Source organism: Pinus tabuliformis, chromosome 4_2 (genome assembly GCF_031772625.1).
Source record: "Pinus tabuliformis cultivar Carrire ecotype Pingquan chromosome 4_2, CPIR1, whole genome shotgun sequence".
NCBI lineage: Eukaryota > Viridiplantae > Streptophyta > Pinopsida > Pinales > Pinaceae > Pinus > Pinus tabuliformis.
In genome coordinates, this window is record NC_142304.1 from 510,766,284 (window position 1) to 510,787,567 (window position 21,284).

Consider the following 21,284-nt stretch of genomic DNA (forward strand, 5'->3'; position numbering starts at 1 on the left):
TAGTTTCACCCAACAGGCTTCTTAGGACCCCTCCACACCTTCCTCACCTTCTGCAAAATCAAACTCCATCTTCCTTTGCCACCAAACCTCTGCATAGTCACAACTAGTTAAAATCACAAGCATAATAATTCCACATAAAAATGCTCAAAAGTACAAAAAGATGATTTCTTCACATTTCTTTTCAGAAGTAGCTTGAATAAATGCAATTTACATTTTCAGTAGTCAATAACACTCACTTCATTAGTTTCCATCTCTTTTCTTGCAAAAATAGGGTTAGTGGGTAAACTAGGGTTTGTGTTTCATTTCAGTTTTCCTTCTCTTTTTGCAAGTAGAATAGCCCTTGTAGGGTTAGATTTATTCCATCACAGTAAAATCTTCTTCTAAAAACTCATAGAAGCTGGCTTAAGCTCCTAGCGAACTTGCGCCAGCTGATCAAGTGACAGCCTGCAGTAAGAGCTAGTACTTGTGCATACAAACACCGTCGCTTCCAAGTTTGTTACAAACTACCGGGTTGATAAAAGTAAAGAAGGAAGCCCCAGGAGTTGCAACATTATTGCTGCAATACTAGAGCCCACCAGCCACTATTATATTATGAGGGGAGTAAATTTCTAAGAAATCAGACAAGGTCTGCCAGCATTCTTTCTTCTCTGTAAGGTGGACTGGAACATAAAGGTTGAAGAGCGAGATGGAGACCTTACTAGAGAGGTGCCGAAGTTTGGTGAATATCCAATGTTGGGTCTCAAAGGAGCTTTCTAGTTGATACTTTTCCTCCAACCACAAAGTTTCTAGGCCACCAAAGGTACCCCTTGCACTAATGGACTTTCCTGCATTTTGCCCCATTTTAATTTGTTGATCTCAAGAAGGGTTTCCCCTTCAACCTTAGTCTCTTGGAGCATGAGGATCTCAAGAGTTTCTATTTTCAGAAGATCTTTGGCTGCTTTAGCTTTTGAAGGGTTCCCCAAGCCTATACAATTTCAAGAGACTAGTTTCATTATTTAACAGAATTGGAGTGAGTTGATCCCTCCTTAGAGGGCCTTGTTCCGGTGTTTCTCCTAATAGACATTTCAATGGTGGATTGGTTGCCTTTCATTTTTTGCCTCTTTGCCTCTTCTTCCCTGGCTTCCTTATGAGATTTCCTTCCAACTCTTTTATAGGGTGTCTCGAATGTCTCCTTTTCCGATGACCCAGAGGTTTCCGGGGGTTTTTTCCTTGTCATTTATGCATATGTGGGTAAGGAGGAGGTTCCTGCTGGGGAGTCAAGTTGGGTTACTTCTATGTTATTATTTTATGCTTCAAATGAGGGGACTTGTCATTCAATCTCCTCTGTCTCTGTTTTTGGAATTTTGATTAAAGTGTTGAGGGTTTCGAATGGGTTTATTGAGGCCGTTGTCTTTGGCTGTTCTCCTCTTCCTTCTATTTGAACCATTACTGTTAAGGGGGTTCCAGACTCTAGTGGTAACTCTTTCCCTTTATTCCTGCTACTCACCTTGGCCTAGACTGTTTTCTGCACCTAGATCCATTTTTCTCCTTTCGACTTCTCTAGATCTTCCTTCTCCTTTTTTTTTGCAGTATCTTGCTAAATGCCCATATTCATGGAAATTTCTGCATTTTAATGGTAGCTGCTCATAGTCTAACTCTTGGATATAATACCAGTCTACTATTGTTAACTTTATGGCTTCAGGTAACCCTATTTCCAAGTTGAATTCAACGCATATTCTTGCACATGAATACTGATCCATTCTCTCTGCTCTGTCTATGTATTTTCTCAGGGTGTTACCAATCGTTTCTAGTGACTTCGGGTTCCAGCAGTGTAGTGGAAGATGAAGGAGGTGTACCCACACCGGAACTGCTGATGGCACATCTTGTGTTAGATCGAAGTCTAGTGACCATGAGTTTAGATATAGACCCTGAGGTCCCATGAAATATGGTCCATTCCTAAAGATGAGATTTTTGTCTTCTACTGAATAAAAAACAAAGACAAAAAATCCCTTACCAACCAAGAAGCTTCCGATGCCTTCCTTTACTAATGGTCGCCAGTTCCTCTGTACCCACGCCTCGACAGCCTTGGGGGAAGGCCATAGCCCTGTAAATTGACCAATGAGCACTCTTTTAGCTAAGTTCAAAGTAGATCTGCAAGAATCTTCAACGGGCAGGGCGACTGTGGGGATGCTATCGAGTTTCTTTACAAACTTTCGTTGAGTTTCCCTTGCTGGGCATTTACTACTATCGTCGATCAGCTTCCTGAATGCAAGGATCTCTAGTGCAGGAGGCGAAAGAGGAGGGGCTTCAGGGCCCCTCCCAGGGCCATGGCGTTGGAGGGAGTATTATACCAGGGGTCGCTGCTGCGTGCGCGAATCGTCTCCAGCCCGCTCTCAAAATTTCCCAGATTGCCAAAGTGAATGAAAAAGGACATTTTCGATAGTCCACGAATGATCATAAATGCAAGCATATAACCACATTTAAGCATATAACCATATATAGTCCATGAATGGTTGTATATATGCAATAGGGACAAAAGTGATGTCCATTTTGGAAAAAAAATTAAAAATATGTTATCCCAAGACCGAAAGATAACTATTGTTAAAATATCTTGATAATCATTTATTCTAAAGCATGTTCATATACAATTCTCCTTAATAAATATTCTTCTAAAATTGCATAAAAGAAGACTTCCTTCTTCTATGAGGCAAGGAAAAGCAAATGAGTGATAAAGGATTGAGAAATCATATGATTTTATTTATAGATTATTGTGTTTATCAAAAGATATTTGCAGAAATATCAGTGTGCAATTTCTATGTGTGTTTGAGTTATGTTGAGAAGTGTAGCAAGAAAGGCTTAATTTGGCTTAGCCTTGGTCAAATTGAGAAAATTCAAAATTTCCACATCAACAGACAACTCGGAGGCAATTAATTGAGGTAACATGGCTCTTTTCACTCAGTTACCTCAGTAAATTCAATTTAGAGGGCTTGGAGTTTAGTTATGCACGCGTGATTGCTAATTTATAGCAATCCAGTTCAGTGATTTCCAGCTGTACTCAGTTAAACTATTTCTAATGGTTAATAGAACTAACTGGAGGTTAGTTGTGCAGTGGGAAAACATACTAACTTAGAGATCGTTCGGTTAACTAATCAATCAACCAAAACTAGATCATGCATGCAAGGAATTCAAATTACTTAGTTGTGGTGGAGATTCCAAGGCAGTGTAACATCAGTTGTAAACTAGCGTTGAGTGTACAAGTGTTGCATGCAATTAGTGATCAATCCTTGGGAATTGCACAATAATTTTGGAGGAAATTCCTAAAGAATAGGGGTTAATTTCCTCAGTATTTGTGCATGGAAATAGGGTCCTTGGTGAGAAAATATTTGGTTAAGTGTTGGCTAAAGCATGTTCATTGAGCAAGAGAACATTTATTCTTTTGCAGGTTGATCTCAGAGTTGGATCTAGCAATTGTAATAGTTTCTCAATTCATTGATTAATACAAACAGGCTCAAGGGGTTTTTCCCAGTTGGGTTCCCCTAGAAATCACTCTTTATTTGTGGATTTTCTTATTGCATGGCTATGCATGTTATTCTAATTTTATATTTCATTCCACAAATTAGTAGAGTAGAATTGTGTCTCTTGATTTTAGAATAAATTTCTTGAGCAATTGCAATTCTATCAAATTTTTACATGGCATCAGAGCAGGATTCATGTTATAACAAGAAGTTCAAAGTTGTTCCTCACGAGGTTTGAATTTGCAACTTTAGTGTAGTATAATTTTCTTAGAGTTGGGATAATGGTCTTCATTGGATTGATATTAGAGTATGCCTTGGAAGGCAACTCAAATTTCATTTCCTGGGAATAGCGCATGGAGGTAGTGGTCGATGATAATGGATTATTGGATTATGTCAAGACAAGCATTTTGAAATCGGGATTAGCTAATGCCCAAAACCTAGCTCAATGGAAGAAAGATGTAGCCAAGGTGAGGAGAATAATCCCGGAGGGAGTGAGAGACCACATTGTCTCAAATATCCATGGCAAAGAGACACCATTTTCCATGTGGAAGGCACTGATTGAGCTATTAAAAAATAGTAGAGACCATAGAAAATTGTCCCTAAAAGACAAGCTTCAAAACATTAAGATGAAGAAGAATGATATTATTCCGTAGTATCTCACCAAATTTACACAATTTTGGGATGATCTTGGAGGGGTTGGTGTGAATGTTGCAGAAGATGACCTGGTGAGCCTAGCTCTTCTAGGCCTTCCAAAATCCTAGCACAACTACCAGGACTCTGTGAATGGAAGGGAAAAATTACCGAATTGGGAATGCTTATGGTTCGATTTGGTACAAGAAGAAATCAGGCAAAATACCAGAGATGGAGGTTCATCCAAGGGAGAGGATGAAGAGAATTTTGCATTGGTTGGGAAGGGAAAGAAGGGAAAAGGGAAGAAATCTCAAACCAAACCAGATTCCAGCTAAGGGGGAAAGAAGAAAGACTTGTCCAAAATAAAATGCTTCAATTTTCATGAATTTGGGCACTATGCTACAAAGTGTGCGTGCAAAAAGTCTAGAAATAAGAACTCAGGAGCAGTAGTAGGTGAAGTATTGCCTTCATAGTTCGAGTTAGACTTCACCCTGATCACATGCATGATGAGCACTATGATGGGGAGTGTGTGGTACTTGGAATTAGGTGCCTCGTTCCACATGATAGGATGTAGAGATTTTTTCAGTGACCTCAAGTAGAAAGGTCTCCGGATGCATATTTATCTTAGGGATGATAGAAGGTATAGTGCTACCAAGATTGGTACAGTAACCTTTAAGAGGGAGTTAGGATCCCCTCTTCGCCTCAAATATGTCATGTTTGTACCAGGCCTGAAGAAGAAACTCATCTACATAACAATTTTGGAAGATCATGGCTATGATGTTATTTTCAGTAAAGCGAAATACTTTCTAAGACACATAGCTACTGGGTAGGTGAAGCAATCAGGGTTCATGTGAAGAACTTGTACAAACTTGATGTGGAATATTGCACCTCATTAAGTAGTAAGGAAGAGAAAATGCAGGTTCGAGATGTTGGTGAACTCTGGCACAAAAAAACTTGCTCATTTGCACCATGGCGCCCTTAAAATTACGCAAAAAAAACCATTGGACTCCATAAAGGTTCACTTGAGCAACAAGATGTCTGCAAGGTTTTTACCTTGGGAAAATCGAGACGACAAAGCAAATGCAGCCTTGAGAGAGTCCACTTTGATGTTTGTGTACCATTTTCAATAGTCTCCACTACCAGACATAAATACTGTTGGAAATAATACTGAGAGGGGATGGGTGAATCAGTATTATCAAATCAAACACTTTTTCATTTTCATACTCAGATTCATATACGCTACTTCAGTGAAGGGAACCTGCGTGTATACGCAACTGTGTCTAATGCAACTAGCGTATATCCAGTAAACTTATGATTCAGTTAATCCATTAAATGTTGATCTTTAGTTAGTGCATCAGAACTTTTATTAACCATATGAACAGTAAACAGGTGCAGTAAAACATAATAGATCATCACACACATGAACACCATGATGTAAGGTGGAAACCCAATGTGGGTGAAAACCACCTACTGCAAGCCGTCTCTATCTTATTTTAATAAGAAAATTCTTTTTACAATATTTTTGTACTGGTGCAGTCTTATACCAGTACACAGGCTTCTACCTGCAGAAGGCTACAACCTTCTCTCATTCTCCAGCTTCTCCTAGAAGGGAGCTGCAACCCCCTTAGCTCTTGTACTAGCCGATCCTTTTACTAGTACGTAGGTGCCGGCCTACTGAATGCTCCAACCTTCACTCGTTTTCCAGCTGCTACTGGAAGGGAGCTACCACCCCCTTAGCTCTTGTACTAGTTGATGTACTAGTACGTAGGTGCCGACCTACAGAAGGCTACAACCTTCTCTTTTTTCCTCCAGGTACCATGTTTCATAAATTTTCAGACTGGATACTCATGGAACACATCATCATAATCTGAAGGCCACGTTTCATCCAATTTTCATATTGGACCCATCAATATCATTGAAGCACACAATCAATCAACACTAGCATCATCAATCTCTGAATCACCCAATACTGAATCACTGAAACCCAGTCAACAAACTGTAATCACCAGAACACAGAGCAGAACACAGAACTCTGCAACAATGTTCAGATCTAACTGTATCATCAAAAATCATGTATCAGAGTGCATACGCTACTTGGAAGAGCCGAACCAGCGTGTATACGCAACTTCACCAAAGCGAACCAGCGTATATGTCATTAATTACTTACTTATAACTTCGCTGCACTTCCTGACTCCAAACAAACCCAGATCATTACATATACAAGGATAATACGTATGTTAGCAACCAGATCTAGTCCATCAGATCACATAAAGATAAGTCATTATGATCTTGATCCATTATAGATCTCATCCATCAACACTGAAGCTAAAGATAATCAACCAAACTGAATATGCAGAATACTGACACCAGTAAATAGTCATCAAAACTCGTCAACAACCAGAACCACCTGTAACTTCAAACATCATAGTTCATATGGTATACGCTACTTAGATGTATCTAACCTGCGTATGTATGCGCCTTTATCATAGTCAACCAGCGTATACATCTATAAATATTCATTCATGATTTTAAGCTATTCCAAAACATGAGTTATACCCAGATCATAATATTTTCAGAACATTACATGCATCAGTATACAGATCTAAAATAAGCGTGATCAAACCGTATAGAGATGATTCATTCCAAGCCATTAGATCCAAATCTATCCTTAGATCTTGTTCTCCATCAGCCGCTGAGATTCCTCCTTAGCAAAGCATTATGAACCCATAACCTGCATACTAGATCTCATACTTCATCAGATATTCAAGACTTTCTGAATGCCTTTGCCTAATGATCTTCTTCTCCTTTTATAGTCTTAGGCCTTACTCAATACCATGGTCCAAAACCATTTAGAACCAATACTAGGGACCCAATACTTGGGTTCAACACTTCGGACGCAATACCAAGGTCCAAAACCATAGGTCCAAATACCACAAACCCAAAACATAGTTTTCTGACATGTACATGCCTTTCCTTGCGTGAAAGTGCATGTGTATGATATACGTGACTTTGTATATAGTGAAACTACGTGTATACACTACTTCGTATATAGCGAACCTGCGTATATACGTGACTTGGTATATGGTGAACCTGCGTGTGTACACGACTTGGTATATAGTGAACCTGCATATGTACGCGACTTGGTATATAGTGAACCTGCGTATATACTTTTCTTTCTTCATTCTTTGTAGTCTGATCTTTGCTACTGACCTACTGCACTATGATCTGTCATCTGTGTGAGTTGCCATCAAGGACAACACTTGTATCATAATGCCAACAATCTCCCCCTTTAGACTTGATGGCAAAGCTAACTTTCCATACTGAGAACTGTCATCTTAATGAGTTGTCATTGTTCATTACATCTGAATTGATTCCTTTGAGCTGTCCTGCATCCCATGTATTCTGTCACATATGATATCTCTTCTGTAGATTCATCTAGTTATATATAAGTGAGTTGTTCTTCTATAAGGGGTTGCCATCAAGTACAACACATGCATCATAATGCCAACGATCTCCCCCTTTGGACTTGATGGCAACAACCATACCAAGTCACTGACCCCTTTGACATCAAGGGAAAAGGGCGGACTAGGATATTCTCTTCCTTGATATACATTCTGTTGTCCATACCCCCCCTGAGTACCTGCTGAACCCCCTTTGTATATGGCAAGGTGTACCAATATATCCATGCTCTCTCTGAGTACATGCTGAAATCTATGCTTTGCTGAAGTGTGTTGTTCATGCTCCCCCTGACTGTAAGCAAGGTTTGCAAAAATATGTTATACAAAAAGAACATGACTCTATACATCATAAATGACCTTCCTATCACCAAAGACTCATACATACATCCATCTCCCAACCAAGTGGGGATATACCAATATTGACTTATCCACCCAACCAAGTGGGGATACACCAGATACCAATAGTTTATACATGACTGAAATATTACATCATCCTTCCCATGCATAGTGGGGGTACAAATTACATCATATGACCAAAAGGGATTCATCAAATGACTACAATAGATAGAGACAAACTATTACATCATGAGTCTTGGTATGACCTTTACATTGAATGATATATATGACATTTATAACAGAGACCAAATATCTAAACAGGACCATGATAGTCATCAACAACTATCATACACACTGTATGATCTGCTCCATTCTATCAGCAGCCTCTAGACCAGTAACCTGTATATGTCCATTAGTGTAGATAGCATCAACTTGTGACAAGATATGTCTGCATATAGATATCAATTCATCCTCTTGATCTTGAGCATTATAAAATCATTCAATTATATCATATGTGAAATACACCATAACCATCTCATCAACATCAAGATCTGCATGATCTTATATATCATCCATGTATCATCACTCGGGGACATCCCTCATCTTTATCAATCAACATATGTAAGTATCAACCTGTCATCATATGGGTAAGAACTCATCATCATCATGTTTCCAACAATGCAACTTTGAGTAATCATCCATGTATCCAGCATACTGTATATAGCACTATGTATCTTGAGCTCAAGATCTTTTGTCAAGACTTCTTGATATCATCAACAGCAACAATCCTCATCCATGTGAATGCCAAGAACTATAGGAATCCTACATCATAACTGTATTATATGTCGACAGCAGCATATGAGTGACTCATCATCAAGTAATAAAATTGTGTATTTAAGCTTTGTACTTCTCCTTATCCTTATAAAGATCACCATGTAAGCACCATATATGCATCATCAGAGAATCAACTACAAATCTGATCTGAACACCAACTATGTAACCCCAAGAATCATATGAGATTTTATCTTGGAAAACTCATAACCATATCATAGCAAGATGTATCATTTAGCCATATAATCATCATCATCAAGGACTACTAACCATAATGCCAAAAATGTATTATTAAAAGTATATGCTCCCCCTGAACCTATGACATCTTGTTTACTGTCAGATCTGATCGTGCATATATCAGCAAGAAAAATCAAGGCGTCATCATCAACAAGTTAGGATCCAAAAACACTTCTAAACATCTTACAAGTATCAAGACATTTCCACACATCATCAGAAGATTGTAACCATTATCAAACAGAGCAAGTAATGGATTGAATCATATCAGACCCTTTTCCTGAGCCTGTCCCACTGCTTTTCTCAAACTGACATATATGCGACTGTGCACTGTCTAACTCGCGTATATACGCGACTTCTCTTTATGAAACTTGCGTATGAGATTGAGAACACTGAAGTTTTACACTTTTAGCTTCCTCTGAGTCTGTTATGTCTGTACATTGTGCTGTGCCACATATTTTTGACAGTACTTCCTTCTTCTTCCATATCTTCAAGTGTGATGATGTTTTCTCCTTTTGGTATGGTGCCCGTACTTTGTTCCTGCATTCCTTTGCTATATGTCCAAGCTTGTTACATGCATAACATCTTACATGTTTCATATTCCTTATGTAGCAATCAACAGCTTTGTGACCAAACATATTGCAAGAAAAACAATATCCCTTAAAGTACCTGGAACGTGATGATCTTTCTGTGTGATGGTCTTGAACCATTCTACTTCTGCATCTAGCTGCAACATGTCCAAGATTATGACATAAATAACATTCAACATTATTCATCGGAGGAGTAAAAGATTTTCTTTGAAGAATTTCTTTCCTTGGTTGTTGATGGGATTGACCTCTCATCTCCTTGTTGAGTATTTCAGATTGTGCATTAGAGTTCCTTGTCTTATTTTGTGAACTAGATTCACCTTCAACAGATTCATGAAAACCAAGACCAGTTTTGATAGCAGGAGACCTTTGACTACTAAGAATATCATCCAAGATCTTAGTACTATCTTGAAATTGTAAGAGCTTATCCTTTTCTTCTAAGTTATCTTTTAGAATATTTACCTCAACCTGAAGTTGCTCTTCCTTTTCACGATACTGCTTCTTCATGTTTTCTTCCTTCTTCCAACTGATGTCTTAATTCAAGAACTTCGTTTTCTTGTTTTTCAAGAGCTTGGAGTAGTTCTTTATTCTGTTTATTTGATTCTTTAAGATCTTCTTTTAGCGAGAGGATTGTAGCTTCAAGACTTTCATAGTAACTGGATCTTTCTCTGAGTTTCTTGATTGTTGTGATCCTTTCATTTACTTCATTTCTTAATGATGTCACTTCATCCTGCAACTTTTGACATTTTTCCTTGAATAACTTCCTTACCTTGTTTCCTTCCTCTAGTTGAGCTTTTAGTTTGGTAACTTCTTCTTTGGAGATACATTCCCTATTGTGCAATAGATTTTTTTGATCTCTAATTTTGTCTATAAGCCTTTTAAATTCTACCTCTATTTGATATCTTCCATTCTCACCCATAAGAGCAAATTTAGTTGTTTCACTATCACTTTCATCATCTTCAAATGGATGAAGAAATGCATCACCAGAGGATAACAAATTCATACTTGATAGTTCTTTTTCTTGTTCCTCTTCATTCTGAATCTGAAGTGCTTCTTCCACATATTCCCCAATCGATTCTCCCACTATCATAGTACTTCTGAGATGTCTTCTTCTTCTTAGGCGCTTTCTTCTTAAGCTTCTTTCCCATTATTCTACGGATATCATTCAAGCGATCAAGCTTCTACCAAAGGACTTGCTCTGATACCAATTGTTGGAAATAATACTGAGGGGGGGGGGGTGAATCAGTATTATCAAATCAAACACTTTTTCATTTTCATACTCAGATTCATATACGCTACTTCAGTGAAGGGAACCTGCATGTATACGCAACTGTGTCTAATGCAACTAGCGTATATCCAGTAAACTTATGATTCAGTTAATCCGCTAAATGTTGATCTTTAGTTAGTGCATCAAAACTTTTATTAACCATATGAACAGTAAAAAGGTGCAGTAAAACAGAATAGATCATCACACACAGAAGCACACATGAACACCATGATGTAAGGTGGAAACCCAACGTGGGTGAAAACCACCTGCTGCAAGTCATCTCTATCTTCTTTTAATAAGAAACTTCTTTTAACAATATTTCTGTGCTGGTGTAGTCTTATACCAGTACACAGGCTTCTACCTGTAGAAGGCTACAACCTTCTCTCATTCTCCAGCTTCTCCTGAAAGGGAGCTGAAACCCCCTTAGCTCTTGTACTAGCCGATCCTTTTACTAGTATGTAGGTGCCAGCCTACTGAATGCTCCAACCTTCACTCATTTTCAAACTGCTACTGGAAGGGAGCTACCACCCCCTTAGCTCTTGTACTACCTGATGTACTAGTACGTAGGTGCCGAACTACAGAAGGCTGCAACCTTCTCTTTTTTCCTCCAGGTACCACGTTTCATAAATTTTCAGCCTGGATACTCATGGAACACATCATCATAATCTGAAGGCCACGTTTCATCCAATTTTCATACTGGACCCATCAATATCATTGAAGCACACAATCAATCAACACTAGCATCATCAATCTCTGAATCACCCAATGCTGAATCACTGAAACCCAGTCAACAAACTGCAATCACCAGAACATAGAGCAGAACACAGAACTCTGCAACAATGTTCAAATCTAACTGTATCATCAAAAATCATGTATCAGAGTTCATACGCTACTTGGAAGAGCCGAACCAGCGTGTATACGCAACTTCACCAAAGCGAACCAGCGTATATGTCATTAATTACTTACTTATAACTTTGCTGCACTTCCTAACTCCAGACAAACCCATATCATTACATATACAAGGATAATACATATGTTAGCAACCAGATCTAGTCCATCAGATCAAATAAAGATAATTCATTATGATCTTGATCCATTATAGATCTCATCCATCAACACTGAAGCTAATTACAATCAACCAAACTGAATATGCAGAATACTAACACCAGTAAATAGTCATCAGAACTCATCAACAACCAGAAACACCTGTAAATTCAAACATCATAGTTCATATGGTATACACTACTTAGATGTATCTAACTTGCGTATGTACACGCTTTTATCATAGTCAACCAGTGTATACATCTGTAAATATTCATTCATGATTTGCAGCTATTCCAAAAATTGAGTTATACCCAGATCATAATATTTACAGAACATTACATGCGTCAGTATACAGATCTAGAATAAGTGTGATCAAACCGTATAGAGATGATTCATTCCAAGCCATTAGATCCCAATATATCCTTAGATCTTGTTCTCCATCAGCCGCTGAGATTCCTCCTTTGCAAAGCATTATGAACCCATAACCTGCATACTGGATCTCATACTTCATCAGATATTCAAGACTTTCTGAATGCCTTTGCCTAATGATCTTCTTCTCCTTTTATAGTCTTAGGCCTTACTCAATACCATGGTCCAAAACCATTTAGAACCAATACTAGGGACCCAATACCTAGGTTCAACACTTCGAACGCAATACCAAGGTCCAAAACCATAGGTCCAAATACCACGGACCCAAAACTTAGTTTTCCGACATGTACGCGCCCTTCCTTGTGTGAAAGTGCATGTGTACGATATACATGCCTTTGTATATAATGAAACTGCGTGTATACACTACTTGGTATATAGTGAACCTGCGTATATACTTTTCTTTCTTCATTCTTTGTAGTTTGATCTTTGCTACTAACCTGCTGCACTATGATCTGTCATTTGTGTGAGTTTCCATCAAGGACAAAACTTGTATCATAATGCCAACAAATACTATGTTATTTTTATTCATGATTTCTCAAGAAAGTGTTGGATCTTCTTCATGCAGAAGAAGGATGATATATTCTCAAAATTTGTAGAATTCAAGGAACTAGTTGAGAAAGAGACTGACAAGAAGGTGAAGGCTCTCAGGAGCGACAATGGAGGTGAGTATGTTTCGAATGACTTCATGGAATTTTGTGTCAAAGAAGGCGTTCAAAGAGCATTGAAAACTCCCCATAACCCACAACAGAATGGGGTAGTTGAGAGAAAGAACTAGAGCATTGTGGGAGCTACGAGAGCTATACTACATGACTAAGACATGCCACTGCATTTGTGGGAAGAGGCATGTAACACAAAATTCTATTTGCATTACCAGAGTCCTCATCATATTCTTGGTATGATTACATTGGAGGAGGCCTTCATGGGGAGAAAGCCGAATGTGTCTCATTTCATAATTTTTGGAGCCTCTGTTTACTACGATGTCTCCAAAGATTCGAGGAAGAAACTTTAGCTGATAGTAGAGTTGGGAGTTTTTGTGGGTTACACTGAAACTCCACACAATTATCGGGTGTACTTACCTTCCCTCAGAATGACAGTTGTGCAAAGGGATGTAAATTTTGATGAGGAGAAAGAAATGAGATGCTCCCTTGAGAGGGAGTTTCAAATCCCACCAGAAGAGGAGCTTTTAACTCTAAAGGAGGAGCCTTAGGAAGTTGTGGAGCAACCAAAAATGGAGGAGCAGAGAGGAGGTAGAGTGGAGACATCCACTCAAGTAGAACCATCTAGAGAAGGTAGAAAAAGAACCAGGGAAGCTGAAATACTTGTGCAGGATGCGAGGGAGAATGCGAGAGCTCCTTCAAATTTTCACAGGAAAAGGAAGTCACCTGAGAGGTACACTGGCTACATGACTCTAATGACTCAACTTGTAGAGACTAAGCCATCCTCTTTTAAGGAAGTAGTTGAGTAACCAGTTTGGGTTGATGTAATGGCAGAAGAATTCGAATCCATCATAAAGAATCGTGTTTGGGAAGTTCTCCCAAGACTAACATAAAAATCAGTTGTGGGTTCAAAATGGATCTTCAAAGTTAAGCATGCAGTAGATGGAAGAATAGATAAGTATAAGGCCTAGATTTGTGGCCAAAGGATTTTCCCAAGTTGAGGGAATTGACTATGAGGAAATCTTTGCTCATGTAGCAAGGTATTCATCCAATAGATTAATTCTTGCACTGGTTGCGCAGATGGGGTGGAAGATCCACTAGATGGATGTAAAAAAACATTTCTCAATGGTTTTATTGAGGAGGAAGTGTAAATAGAGAAACCAGAAGGTTTTGAGACATTTGATCAGGAGTCTCATGTGTGCAGACTCAGGAAATGATTGTACGGTCTCAAACAAGCACCCCGATCTTGGTACACTTGGATTGATAGTTATCTCACGAGATTGGGCTTCACCAAAACTGAAGCAGATGCGAACCTCTATCATATTTTGGTAGAAGTTAAATTGCTTATCATTGTTTTATATCTTGATGATCTAATATTGACAGGTGATGAGCAACTGGTCAACTCTTGCAACGAGTGTTACAGATCCATTTGGTCACATCAAATCCCAACATTCATATTAGTGTTTTAGGGCTCATCAAACCCTAATTTTAGTTGTTTCATGCCCTAAACATGTCAACCCTTTGAATTCCTCCTTCCCATACAGTTTCATGACTTGAAGACATCCAGAAATTGCCTCTAGAGGGACCAATGTAGGTAAGCCCTTATGAAGGTGTGCTGTAGAGAAGCTAAGTACAATGCCAGGGTGCTTTGCAGAGCGCTTAGGCTTCCTTTCACCTGCTCTGGATGAGAATGAGCGAAATTCACATAGGGTTTGGGGAATATTCTTATCTTGTGGAGTAATCTAGAAGTTTCCCTATCTTATCAACTCCTATGAGCTCGAAAATGGATGAGGAATGAGTTAAGGATCATCCTATCCTCTCATCCCTTCCTCCATGGAACTAATTCTAAGTATGGAAGGCCATTCAATGTCACCATTAATGACAAAACCTCCTTCATCTTCCTATAAATTGACCACTCATCTAAGTGATCAGGGGCTGGATTATGTTGAATTCTAAGGAGATAATGCTGCTATGAGACTTGACTTTGGAGCAAATGATGTGATGCCACAAGCTTGTCTTGATTTTTATGTGATGTGGATGGGATCCAAGCTGGAGGAATGACTTTGAATCAGACACTGATGGTTGTAATTCCTTATTCTATCTAATAAAGTGTTTGAACCTTTTTCCATATGATGTGTTTTTTCGTAATGCTTATATGTATGAATTGCTTTTGATTCCTTTCATTTATATTCAATGGATCATATGCTTTGATCGGTTTTCATATTTTGTTGTGTTGATAGGGTACTTGTCAAGCGGATTAAGTATGGGAAGGAGTGACGAAATCGATACAAGGGAGACGATAGGAAAGCGGAACTACAGGTAGGCGTTCTATCCTCTCTTCTTATCTATTGCTTATAGGGAAAGTCTAAAACACTTTAAACTGTTGTCCTAGGCACAACTAATTGTCTAGTGAATTAGTATTTATTTGTAGATGCTGAATTCTCCAAAACAAGGAGGACCTTGCAAGGGAATTTGAGATGAAAGACATGGGTCTCATGCACTACTTCCTCGGGCTGGAAGTATGGCAAGGTGACAGGGAATTATTTGTGACTTAAGGAAAATATGCCACTGAGATACTACATATATTTCACATGGAGAGTTGTAAACCCATGGAGGTACCTCTAGTGACCAACCGGAGGAAGGAGAATTCCACTTCAGGTGAAGAGGTTGATGATACCATTTACTGACAACTAGTGGGTTCACTGATGTATCTCGTGAACACATGACCATATATGCGTTATGTAGTCAACCAGTTGAGCCAAGTTATGTTTAGGCCAACCAAATTTTAATGGAAGGCAACAAAGCATGTTTTACGATACCTCAGAGGCACCACCCAATATGGATTATGGTACAAAAGGATAAAGGAGGTGAATTTGCTTGGCTTCACAGATCCAGATTGGGCAGGGAGTCCATCCAACCAAAAGAGTACATTAGGTGCAATTTTTAATGTTGGGTTCGAAACAATTTCCTGGTACAGCTAAAGCAGAGGTCTGTGATGTTGAGCTCAGGAGACACTGAATAAATGGCTACAAGTCAAGAAACATGTGAGGCAATCTGGATGAGAAAGATACATGTGGGACTCTTTGGTCAGGAGATGGATCCAATTGTGAGCTATTGTGATAATTAGAGTCACATTAAGCTCTTTCAGAATCCAGTATTTCATGATCAATCCAAGCATATAGATATTCAATATCATCATTTATGAGACTATGTGCAGAGGAGGATAATGTTACTACAATACATTCCAACTGAGGAACAAGATGTTGACATATTTACAAAGGATTTGTCAAGAGGGAAGTTTGAATTCCACAAGTGCAGGATAGGGGTGGTTTATAATCCCTTTCTTGCTAAGAGAGAGTGTTGAGAAGTGTAACAAGAAAGGATCAATTTGGCTTAGCCTCGGTCAAATTGAGAAATTTGAAATTTCCACATCAACGGATAACTTGGAGGCAATTAACTGAGGTGGCATGGCTCTTGTCACTCAGTTAGCTCAGTAAATTCGAGTTAGAGAGCTTGGAGTTTAGTTATGCATGTGTGATTGCTAATTTATAACAATCCAATTCAGTTATTTCCAGTTGTACTTAGTTAAACTAGTTCTAACAATTAATAGAACCAGTTGGAGTTCAGTTGTGTAGTGGGACAATAGTCTAACTCAGAGATCATTCAATTAACTGATCAATCAACTAAAAATAGCTCATGCACGAAAGGAATTCGAATTTCTCAAGTGCAGTGGAGATTCCAAGGCAGTGTAACATCAGTTGTAAACTAGCGTTGAGTGTACAAGTGTTGCATGAAATCAATGATAAATCCTTCTGAATTGTGCAATCATTTTGTAGGAAATTCCTAAATAATAGGGGCTAATTTACTCAGGATTTGCACAAGGAAATAGGGGCCTTGGTGAGCAATTATTTGGCTAAGTTTTGGCCAGATCTTGTTCATTGAGTAGGAGAACAATTATTCTTTTACATGTTAAGCTCAGAGCTGAAGCTAGTAATTGTAATAGTTTCTCAATTCATTGATTAATTCAAACAAACTTGAGGGGTTTTTCCTAGTTGGATTCCCCTAGAAATCACTATGTATTTGTGGTTTTCTTATTGCTTGTCTATGCATGTTGTTCTAAATTGTGTATTTCATTCCGCAGATCAGTAGAGTAGAAATGTGTCTCTTGATTTTAGATTAAATTTCTTGAGCAGTTGCAATTCTATCAAATTTCTACAAGTTAATTAGCTAGTTGTTGTGGCTCCACTAGAACTATGTTATACAAAGGCAAGACCCACTCTGCTCTATTTTAATTCTATAGGATGTATTTTACTTCTGGAGGTCTCATTTATTTTCTGTATATTATAACTTGCAATTATGTTTCTTCTATGTGTTAGATTACTTTACTTTCATTTTAGTTAATTATTTTTTACTTTCAATTTAGTTAATTTTTTTTTTATGTTTAGGGTGTGGTTGTCAGTGATATTTTATTTCTTCATAATTGAACATAGAATTAAATACATGATTTATAATTGATGCAGTCATACTTTTTTTTGATTGAATTTGGAGTTATAAGTTTTAATATTTCAAATATAGAATATTTTTATTACAACTTCATGATAGATAAACTAATGGAAGATATGAAAGTGTATCCTACATATATATTGCATGGTAACTAGCAAGTAAGTCATAATTTTGGGTTGATAAATTAATGACAATATATTTGCTTGATTTTATTATAAATTAGGAAGGGTAATTAAAAATCTTATTAGCTTCAATATAAGCTTATTTTATTATAGCATGAAGACCTATTTTTTGTTCCGAAATTGGTTGTTGTTGGGAAGGTACCTCAAGCCACTCATGTTTACTATATGCCTTGTTGTTTATCCAATATGGTTCAATTTTTACAATTGGAGAAGATGATATTTTAATAATTGTGGGCCAAGAATGGTAGGGATCTCAATCGTGCCTTAGGACATTTGTATCATGCCCCAAGATGAGGAAGGCATTGGATTGATAAATGTGGTGACCAGAGGAGCATTCTTGTAACTAAATATGTGGTTTGGTGTATGGAGGGCTCTACTCCTTCTTGGGATTTGTTGAGGAATGCACTACATAGAGCTTATCACATTGGTAATATTAAGTTGCCATTTCGGTTATGTGATTTTATTTTAGTACAAAAAAAAAAATTAGATTACAAGAACATTTATTTTTCAAGGTATTTGGTCTTTATGGAAGAAGGTACAAGTAATTTAGGTCTAGTGGTAGATGGTTGGCACTTTCATGGGTTGGTATTTGGATGGAGAACTATTTTTAACTAAAAATATGACACTTATAATGTTTACATCCAGGTTTTTAGGTGAATTAGTTAAGAAAAAAGTGGATCTTTCATTGGGGGATTTGCGAGATGCAGTTCCATGTACTTGGAGTGATTGGTGAACTTTAGTACATGAGTATGCTCTATCTTCTGTATATCATCCCATGATCATGAAGTTATTAATTCTCATTCCTTAAGAGAATTTATTTAAGATTAATATTAATGTGTTAGGTCCCATTTGGCATGAGTATAAGTGTATTTTTTGTTACTTGTTGTTTTTAAATGACTCACATAAGTCACACTCCATTTTGCCTTAACATCATGATCTTGGCCCTATACTTAATGCTTGATGGGTCTGTTTTGATGCTTTAGGATGATGGATTCAAAGGTTGTACATTTTATACTCCAAATATGTAAATATTATTTAAAAAATTAATAGAAAGGTCCAAGGTTTGCTATTGAAGAGAATGTAGGAGGTTGTAGTCCATTAAAGGAGAAGTGGAAGGGGATGCCAAGGGGATGAAAAAAATTAAGTTTCTTATGTCTCTTCACCTTAATATTTTAACCATGAGACTTATTAAAAACTTCAACAACCATTTATTGAATTCAAATAGTGTTTGACGAGGAAGTCACCTTTCTATAATTAGGAGAGCATGGGGGTTGAGTACAAGTAATGAGGAGTTTATGAGAGTCAATCCTCATAGGAATATGAACCATATATTTTCCCATGCATCCCCTTCATGAAATTTTGAATTGACCAATCTAGGGCTAATTCTATTCTATTTATGTTTTCATCATTAATTCATGCATTCCCATGCTATGTTAGAGAGCATTTTCCTTCTTCCAGAGAAACTAGTCAAACTTGTATCCATACTCATGCAGTTATGAATCCTAGAGTTGCTTCCTTATGTTGAGCACTATTATAAGAATTTGTAGATGAATAGATAGGGGAAATGAAGTGAATAAAATTGAACTAAGAAGAGATGTGGAAGGATATAGAGGAGAATTAACATTAGGTTGACAAGAACACATTCCCTATAGAATATTATTCATTAAGTTCTCAAGAGCCAAGATATGAATCTATTAGGTTGATCCTAAAGGTAATTGACACATTGGATTGTTTTTGTACACACTAAAAGCACTAAATAGGGAGGATGTTTTCTTAATAGATTATTCAACAAAGAAAGGAAATGCCTTCTAGTATGCCTAAGTGATTATTTAGTAGAGAAAGGGTATATTCTTTGTATTGTGTGGGGTAATTAATGGTTGGGTGGTTGGAAGGTTCCCTAGAGAGTTTTGTGATAAATAATTTGTCTAGGACTAAGAAAAATTGGGTTAGGAGAGTGAACTAAGTGTCCTTAGCCTATATTCTTCACTATATTGACCTCATAACCTAGATTGGGAGTGGCACCCATAAATGAATTCCTAGAATTTGGTGGAAATTTTCTCACCAGTATTTAGTTTCCTTTGACCATCTCGTTCAAAGATTAGCATTTGATATATGTTATGAAATTCTATATAATTTCTCAAGATAGTTTTCATTTTCAAATATAAGTTTTACCAATGAAAAATAAAAATTCTCTACATATCATCTATTTGCACTTGTATTATGTGATGATAGGTGATGGCCATGGAGCCCATCCTTAGAGGTAGTTTCTACCCCCTCTAGATCCATAATGACACACCTTTTGTGCATTGTTCTTTTCCCTCAAAAAGATGAAAAAATCCCATCCATTATGATTTATTAATAATATTTTTAATATCCTAGAAGTTCCCCTTCCTTCCTCCTCATCTTAGCACTTGGATTTGACTCCATTGGAACATGGATTCATTGGATAGTGTGTAGGAATATGGAAATCCCTTAGTCTCATGGCAGGTTGGGTCTGAAAATTTTATTAGTATTAATCCAAGTTAAACTCACTATAAGATTATTATCTAAGCCAAGGAGGATAGGGGTCTCATTTTTAGAATTGGAGCATCTTTTTCTAACACCAAAGAAATGCATCCAAACTAATGTATCCCAAATTTCAATACTAAGATTGATGTTCCCTTTTTTATTCCAATTTGGGTTTGACTATTGAACTTACCTCCACATTTCTAAAATAACAACACAATATGTACCATTGGAGTCACATTAGGCCATTATAATGATAATTTTTAGACTAAGTGTGAAATTTTTACATTTGCAAGTATATGTTTAGAGATTAATCTCAAAAAGGGGCTTCCTCAAGAAATCCTCCTAACCTTGGATAATTGTAAACATATCCAACCCATGGATTATGAGTATGTTCCATTCAAATGAAATATCTATCACAATATGGGAATTTCACTAAGGAATACAAAAATTCACTTAGATGACTCATCTAGCCCCTGAAATAGAAGAACAATGGCCAACAATTAAGAAAAAAAATTAGCAATAAACAATCAGATTCCTCATGAAACCCTTGATCTATTCCCCCAAAATCATTCCTCTTGACACCCTTAGTCCCTCACCTTCAATTAGACTTGTGGGTGTTGTGTCTTAACCTTAGGAAGTAGTGCCTTAGACATCCTACCCTCCAACTCAATCCCAATAGTCTCTAGATCGATCAAAGGGAGGTATTTCAAGCACTCAATGAAATAGGTATGAAGTCTCAACTCAAGACAATCCAATTCATTTTTTTTGAAATAATGACTACTTTTAATCCCCTTAACATTTCCCTCCAATGATTTCATTTAAATCCAATCAAACTTATATTTTTGAGCTTCCAAATATGTCATCACCCACTATGAATGAGGAACCTTTTTAGGAAGATTGAAAGAAATAGATAGCATCCCCCCCTGAAAAAACCCTTTAGGTATTCTAACTTTGAAAAATTATCAATAGTAGTTAGGGTGGGATGAAAATGAAGAATAAGAGGTGGAATAAATGCATCCTAGGAAAGATAGAAGACAACTAGTGAAAGAAAAGAGGGAAGAGTTATATAATAAAGAAAAAATTCTTGATGCCCAGACAATTATAGAGATATCTTTAGGAATTGGT